At 29.6% G+C, this 7677-nt stretch overlaps 1 long non-coding RNA gene across 2 annotated transcripts; it reads left to right on the plus strand.

Annotated features, from left to right (window-relative positions):
- The first annotated feature begins 381 nt into the window (after positions 1-381).
- Positions 382-6838, plus strand: LOC112597617. 2 transcript variants are annotated; one of them, XR_003114853.1, is made up of 3 exons: positions 382-626; positions 5100-5212; positions 6500-6838. It is a non-coding gene; the product is annotated as an uncharacterized LOC112597617 (long non-coding RNA). The 2 variants fall into 2 exon arrangements; XR_003114852.1 differs by lacking the exon at positions 382-626 and adding an exon at positions 4858-4931.
- Positions 6839-7677: the final 839 nt, after the last annotated feature.

The following is a 7677-nucleotide window of genomic DNA, read 5'->3' on the forward strand; positions in this document are numbered from 1 at the left end:
AAAACAATTATACTGTTAACCCCTGTAGCTGGCTCGTCGTATATTCACTTCCTCCTTCTATTAAAAATAAATGGGCGACGATCAACTCGCAAAATAATGACCAATATTGTTTTAAATGGTCCATTTTGACGAAGCACGTAACAGGTTCGAATAAACATCGTGTCGGGGATAATTATTACAGTTTTGAAAATAAATATAATTTCTTCAGGTTATCATTTCCGACACCATGGTGTGAAATAAAAATTTTTGAAAAAAATAACCCAGCAGTATCTGAGATCACCTTTGTAACGATGTGCATGCGCATGTGTAGCTGCAGTCGACGCGCGTCATAATAATATAAGTTATAACCTTAACAGTTATTATTCAGCCATATAACAATATACGCGTATTTGTAACTAATACATCTCGCAATGTTACATAGCTTTTTAAAATTTATACCTAATGTTTGACTCCGCCGTGCGAGAGTGGAAAACAACGAAAAAAAACCCACCGTGATAAAATATCCAAATACCGCGCCACTAGTTTTTTTTTTTTTTTTAATACGCTGTAGTCCGTGCCGTTTCTCCGATGAGATAATAATTTTTGGTTCACACACAATATAGGAACGACGGCGGTGAATGTAATACGTAAGTGATTTTTTAAGTACATCCGATAGGACTTGTATATGTACGGATACGGTATCTTGTGTACACGGCCGCGCCCGTGTTTGTTTAATAATTTATTCCCTTGCGGAGAAAACGCAAAGATATATAAGTAAAGAGAGAGACAGACGCAGACACAGCCAGAGACTTATTATACCTCGATAAAAGTTATAAAACTATCGTGTATTGCACGTTATAGACGCGCGTGAACTTCATCGTACAATGTATTAAACCGTTTTCGTCGAGTCTACGCAAGCGAATAATATATCCGAATGGTAAACGAATATCATTTTGACCGAGGGCTGTCATCTATTGTACAAAAAAAAAGTCGACCGTACCTTCTTACGAATTCAACGAGATAAAATAAATGGTCTTCGTATATGATCATTTTGCACTTTCGAGATTTGCCGTCTTTAACTGTATCGATTGCGATGATATTGAATTATTTCAAATTTAATTTTACACCTTACACCCTTAGTCTTAACCCCAAGATCTATTTTACAATCGTTTGATAAAATATGACGAGTACCAAAAAATTCTCGGTATATACATTTTTGGCATTATAAAAGAATTCAAATAATAATCAATATCGTTTAAATTCATATAATTTACTATTTGATTTGGTATCGATATTTTCATTTCCAAGTACATACAATAATACAATATCTACCGATTTGAAACTTTTTAAAATTTTGTGGTCTTAGAAATCATTAATTACAATTAGGATATGATGTGGTATTATATAGATAAGAACTCCGGGAGTTTTTACAACAATTCTCGCGATTTTAAGTTGGAATCCAAGCACAACATATAGTAAGTAAAAATATCCACACGTAAGTTTAAACAAAAAAAATATATACTCATATGTGAATTTATACACGAATAAAAGTTTGAAATATTTAAGTTCCTAAACTGTTAAAATATTTTTACGAAAATTACGAAACTCTAACAAATTGATTTCTTACTTTGTTAAAATCTAGCTAGTCTGACATCATAATAAAATAAATGCAATTGGCGTGATTAATATAATATTATTTTGTTAAATTTTGTTTTTTATAAGAAAATATCAATTTAATTTGGGAACATTAAAATTTATGTATCTACCTTTTCCTTGCGTAATAACAACTGTTACTAAATTGTATAATTTGTATAGGAATACTTAATAAATCCCAATAACGCAGTGCGTCTACTGTCTATTACAGAACAATCGAAACAGAATATTGTTCTTTTAAAGAAAGATTTTTTCAACAAACAAACTTCTGGTGCTGAATAGAGAACCCTTTTATTTTTTAAGGGTCGGACTAATTTTTTATGTTGTTTTAGTGAAAAGTCAACTCATCACTGTAAGTCCACGCATATCGACGATCGAAACTTTCTCGTTATTATCATCCTACACGTGTATTATAGCTATAAGTAATATTATTTTGTGTTATACTTACGCTATATGTACTTATATATTTCATTCTGCGGTCCAAACCAATGTTATCGGAACCAATAATGAACGATGTCCTTCGCTCGAATGTGTATAATAAAGTTGTTGTACACCATAAAATGTATTATTATTTATAAGATGATTCTTTCGACATTAAACGTCCATTTTATCGGTTAATCTATACGTTTTAAGACATTTTTTTTTAATTTAAAATAAAAATATACAAAATTTTTCGGAAGAAAAAACATATTATTTTTCTATGATATCGCTTTTTTTTTTGTAAATGAAAACATTCTCATTTAGTTTTATACTACGAAAGTGAATATATTTTTAAGAACTTCAATGTATAAATATCATTTTTTGAAACAATAATTATTCAGTAATGATCATATTATGTTTAGACAACAGTTGAATCAATTCTCCAGCAATTTGCGATCCATTTCACTCGTCGCTCGGCTAAAGTTATAAATTATAATGCTTCCACTGTCCATAATAATTATAATTACTGTCATTCAATTGTGTGTAATAGGTAATGTGTTGGGTTCAAGAAAAATAGAAAATATTTTCAAAAACACAAATTTATTTTCTTACAATTAACATTGTATAAAGTTATTGTTAAGCTCGAAATATTACAACAATGACGATGCTCTGCCATTGAAATTACGATGGGACTAGTGAAATCACATCACACGCATATTCGTAAATTATAATGTGTGTGTGTGTGTGTAAATGTAGTTGAGATTCATAAAATATAATATCAGTCAAGGCCACCATAACCGTTGAGGTGTTTAGAAGTCATAATTATAAAAAAAATTCTATTTAAGTACCTATATATACAAATTATAATTTGCTTATATTATACCTATAATAATATTAAATCTTCGTATAGTATTACTGCAGCCATATTATAGTATTTCAAAAGTAATAATTTTACTAAAGTGTTTTAAACGTTGTATTCTATCCCTCGATGCACGTATATAGGTATCGGTTCTGTGTTATGATTGGCGGGAGGGGGGTAGAAGTTGCCCCAGGCCGCTATTTTTGGCGTTGCCAAAATGTTTTCAAGGCAATATGATAGTATAATTTGTCTTATAAAACCATAAGAAAACAGGATTTCTCATAAAAAGTTTACAACTAAAATAATTATATTTTATGGGCTATAAGCAAATAAATTCGTAAAAGCGCGGCTTGATTGTAATTTCGCTTAATATTTTTTTTCATTTAATTTGCGATAAGTAAATTGTACAGGTACGACGAGCATATTTGCTAACGCGGCACTGCTGCAGGACGTACGAAACGCTGATGATTAATTCTTGGATATAAAATGTTTTAGATATCGATATAAACATTAATAATAATAATAATAACGTATTAAAATCATTTCTGCAGTAGATAATCGCGCGCAGCTGACGTTATGAGGACGAACATAACAAATATAAATACAAAAAATAACCATATTATGACTATTAAAGATATAAAATAATAATTACCATAATAAGAAACGCCTTAGATCATTATAATATTATCTCCAAACCAACGTGGGTAGACATGATTTCTGTGGACAACTGTTGCAGCAGAAGTGCCGCAAAAGTCAATAGCAATTTACATAAATCATATAAACTTATACCATATGTTTGGGCAAGATATTTGAAAAAAAAGTATTTGAATATAAGATTATACTAAATATGACACTCTAATTTTTTCTTCTAGATACATTCAACATAATATCCTAAACATACATACAAACTAGATACTAAATACATTTTATTAGATAATGATTAAACCAAGCACGAGCGTATACATAACACTGACTTATTACTTATATTCGTGAAAAAATACATCATCATTATTTTATTATACAAAATATCATAAGCTATATTATTAATATTTAATATAATCTATAAATATAAACACGGATAGGATATTCATTGTATTCAATAGATATCGAAAAACATACTATAATTTCCAAAGCGGTTACATACAATAAGGTTATGATATCCCCACCAATTATAATATTACTATTACAATAATAATTAAAAAATGAATGATACTGAAATTTATTTAATTATACTGAATTGTTTTCTTTATCTTAATCCACGTTAATCACAACCGTATCCATGACAGCATATTATAACCATTATGATTAACTAAAATAACTATAGAAAACTCTTCGATCACAATATTCCGAGTATATTGAGTACATAGATCTGTCTTACCCGTGTATATATTTTATCTATAGTTAGGGTGCAATTTCACATCAAATCACGGACTAACATTAACATGTAGGTATATATATATATATATAATATTCTGTTATTCACATATGAATGTGATGCATATATTATATGTAAGTACCTATATAGTGTATATTATATTGATGTCTACTAAATATACTGTCGCCCAGTCTAATGACACGCCGTCGCGTTTATATGATTCCTCGATCGGTAAATTATTAGAGAGACAATAATATGGTTAACGAAGAAAAAACACTTCAAAGCGATTCACCGCGTTAATTCGATTAATCGTATAATATATTATTATTATTATTATTATTATAGTTTGACCGCGAGAAATCGGATACCTTTCTATGCGTCTTAAATATCATACGTATGTATAATGTGTATGGTTAATACGCGCATGGATTATTCCCCATTTACAAGCCCAAGTGAATTTCATTGTTCTCCCGCACTATATAATGATAAAATACTGTGCGTATAGTTTTATCATAAACAAACTATAGTTAAGCCTTAATTAATTTGAAACACATTAAAATAATTGTTTCAGTTCTTTTCAATTAAATATTACCAAAAAAAAAAAAAAACCAGTGGAATTATAGAGAACCTCAAAGTGCTTATTATGTAAGTATGTTTATTACGAGTGCGTGTTCCATTAAATAATTCAAAACCTTATGATTATTGCCACTATAGCATTGCCTTGTGTTTTGTACCAATGTAATAAATATGGTGCGTTAAATATGTATACACACACACACAAGTATATAACGATTTAAAACGCTAATGTTTCAGAATAATCTACTGTGAAGATTTACGATGTACAAAAAGCGAATTCCTATCAGTGTATTATAATATAAATGAAATACTACGACGGCGACGAGGAACGGGTCGGTCCCGAGTCCAAGGTTGTATGATATAATATTCATTATTATATGCGCGTCTAATTTAAGTTCAATGATATAATAATATCACTATAACGACGGAGAAAAGTTTCATCGGCGAATTTTATACGACCATATTACTTATACACCCCACACCCGCACTCGAACAACAAAAAAGCCACTTTGTTAAGCGAACCTGTGACGATGTCTCTACGTGGTTTGTTATAATATTGAATATTTCAAAATTATATCATACTACTATGCTTATGTGTCGTTGACATTATAATAATATTAGATACTACAATCATATTGTTCTCGTAAAAAACTATATCGAAGGACTGTTATAACAGATACTACGCTATATATATTATAGTTACTACCTAGTGTGTATAACCAACGATGAGTTAAAACTTAAAACATAATCTATCCATTAAATATTTTTATTTTAATTGCGTGTCCTACTTAAACGTCATTATTAAAATAAAATTTAAAGTTGTCGGTGAAACCACACGCGCATGTTTTAATTTTAGCGTTATAATAATATTATCGTGCACGCAATACATAAGTCACATAATAAAACTAATGACATTCAGACAGGTCACCGAGTATTGCAACTTTATGTACTCTGAAAAGGGGTTGGTTTAAATAACTGGTACCACAAGAAATATTTAATAAACTAGATATGATCATTAATTGGTATGGACCAAAATTATTTACTGATCTATTAAAATATTTAATCACCAAGATACTAAGACCTACGTCATTATAAAATATATTAACATTTTATCAAAAATATTTCAAATAAATATTTTATGAGCATAATATTGCTTTATAAGTGGAACGAGATCATTTCTTCTGTAGGTACATATTGTAAAAATTATGGGCGGGTATATACTTTTATTGACTGCGTGAGCTCTGAAAATTTCACTGTTTATTACTTTGAATACAATATGTGTAGAAAACACGCGAGTAAAATATAATATTATGCAATTTTTTAAGAAAACTATTTTATTTAAATTATTTATGATTTTTAAAAATAGTAGAAAATTAATAAAAAATACGTTCCCAAATAATAATAATAAACGAGTTATTTAAAAAAAAAAAAAAAAACATTAATCAATGTATTATAATTTATAAATACCTACTAATAATGCACAGAAAATGTGAATCCTCTGGTAGTAAACAAGAACAATTTAAATGAAACGATAAATGATTTTTTTTTTGAAAGAAAACTGTTTGAATGTCAATAACTGTAGTTATTATAATAACTACATATATCAACTATATAGTAACTATATTTTTTTGTTATAGCAGCGCACTGGACGCATGCCGGAACAATACAACAACAAAAAGACGTTTTGTTATTTGTCTATGACGTCTATTCACGTAAAGTTTATTTCAAACTGTCTACGTGTATTACTCGAATAGTTGAATATATCGATTCAAGATAGAACGTAATGCGTACAATAGATCACTTCTATGCGGCGGATAACCTTAAAGAGAGGCCTATAACTGAAAAATGGGTAGCTGTATTATAATAGTGTTGTGTATCGCTTGTAGTCACATAATAACCAAATATTTATAGTACAATATCATATTATTATTATTACAACGTACGGTTTGCCTACAGACATGCATACTTTAGCTACAGCCATCAATGTACGTCATTGTGTGTTCAAACAAAGTTTACGTTTGCACGAATTATTTTTGGAAATTAACTTACCTACCGTACTATGATATTGAAACACTGACGGCTGTGCGACTTGATCACTAACTTTGCAGTGACAGTTGATTCTTCTCTTGAACAGTACCCACATTGACGTGGGTATCACACAAAAATTATTATTATTGTTTGTGCATACAGTATGTACTTCAAAATCCCGCGTCGCGCATCATACAGAGGTACCTCTACGTTATTATACTTATATATTGGTATAAATCGAATTCCAAGTGCACGCCGATGAGTGTGTATAATATTATGATATTAAAATAATATCGTAGTTTATTTTACCGCTGAAATACCGTTTGAAGACACTCGACCGCACGCGTCTGCCGTACTTACGTCTTATGCGGATAACAACTCTTTTAGAGATGTGCTCGGGGAGACAACCTTTATAATATAAATATTATAGTAGCTGGAGTGGGCGCGGAACTCTTTTGTGAAGACGTATTTGTGTTCATATCATTGTACGTACAGTTTATAAAATAAGCTTATGGTTTAAATTATTCTAATTGTCAGAAGTCGACTTTACTTCATTTCAGATCATGGATTCGTCTACATAGGCATATTTTGGAAATACCTACGCGGGTTTCCAATATTATACTAATTAAAATTTAATTAGTATATTTTATTCATATTTTTTCACTGTCAAACTTGTTTATCGTATTTCTTTAGATAAGCAATGCTTATATAACTGTACATTTTACCGAGACAAAAAAAAATAATAATAAAAAAATAAGTAACTGAATAAGTTATACCAAATAAGTTT

The sequence above is a fragment of the Melanaphis sacchari genome, unplaced genomic scaffold, assembly GCF_002803265.2.
Source record: "Melanaphis sacchari strain LSU unplaced genomic scaffold, SCAv2.0 Contig42_pilon_pilon, whole genome shotgun sequence".
In the NCBI taxonomy this organism is placed as follows: Eukaryota; Metazoa; Arthropoda; class Insecta; order Hemiptera; family Aphididae; genus Melanaphis; species Melanaphis sacchari.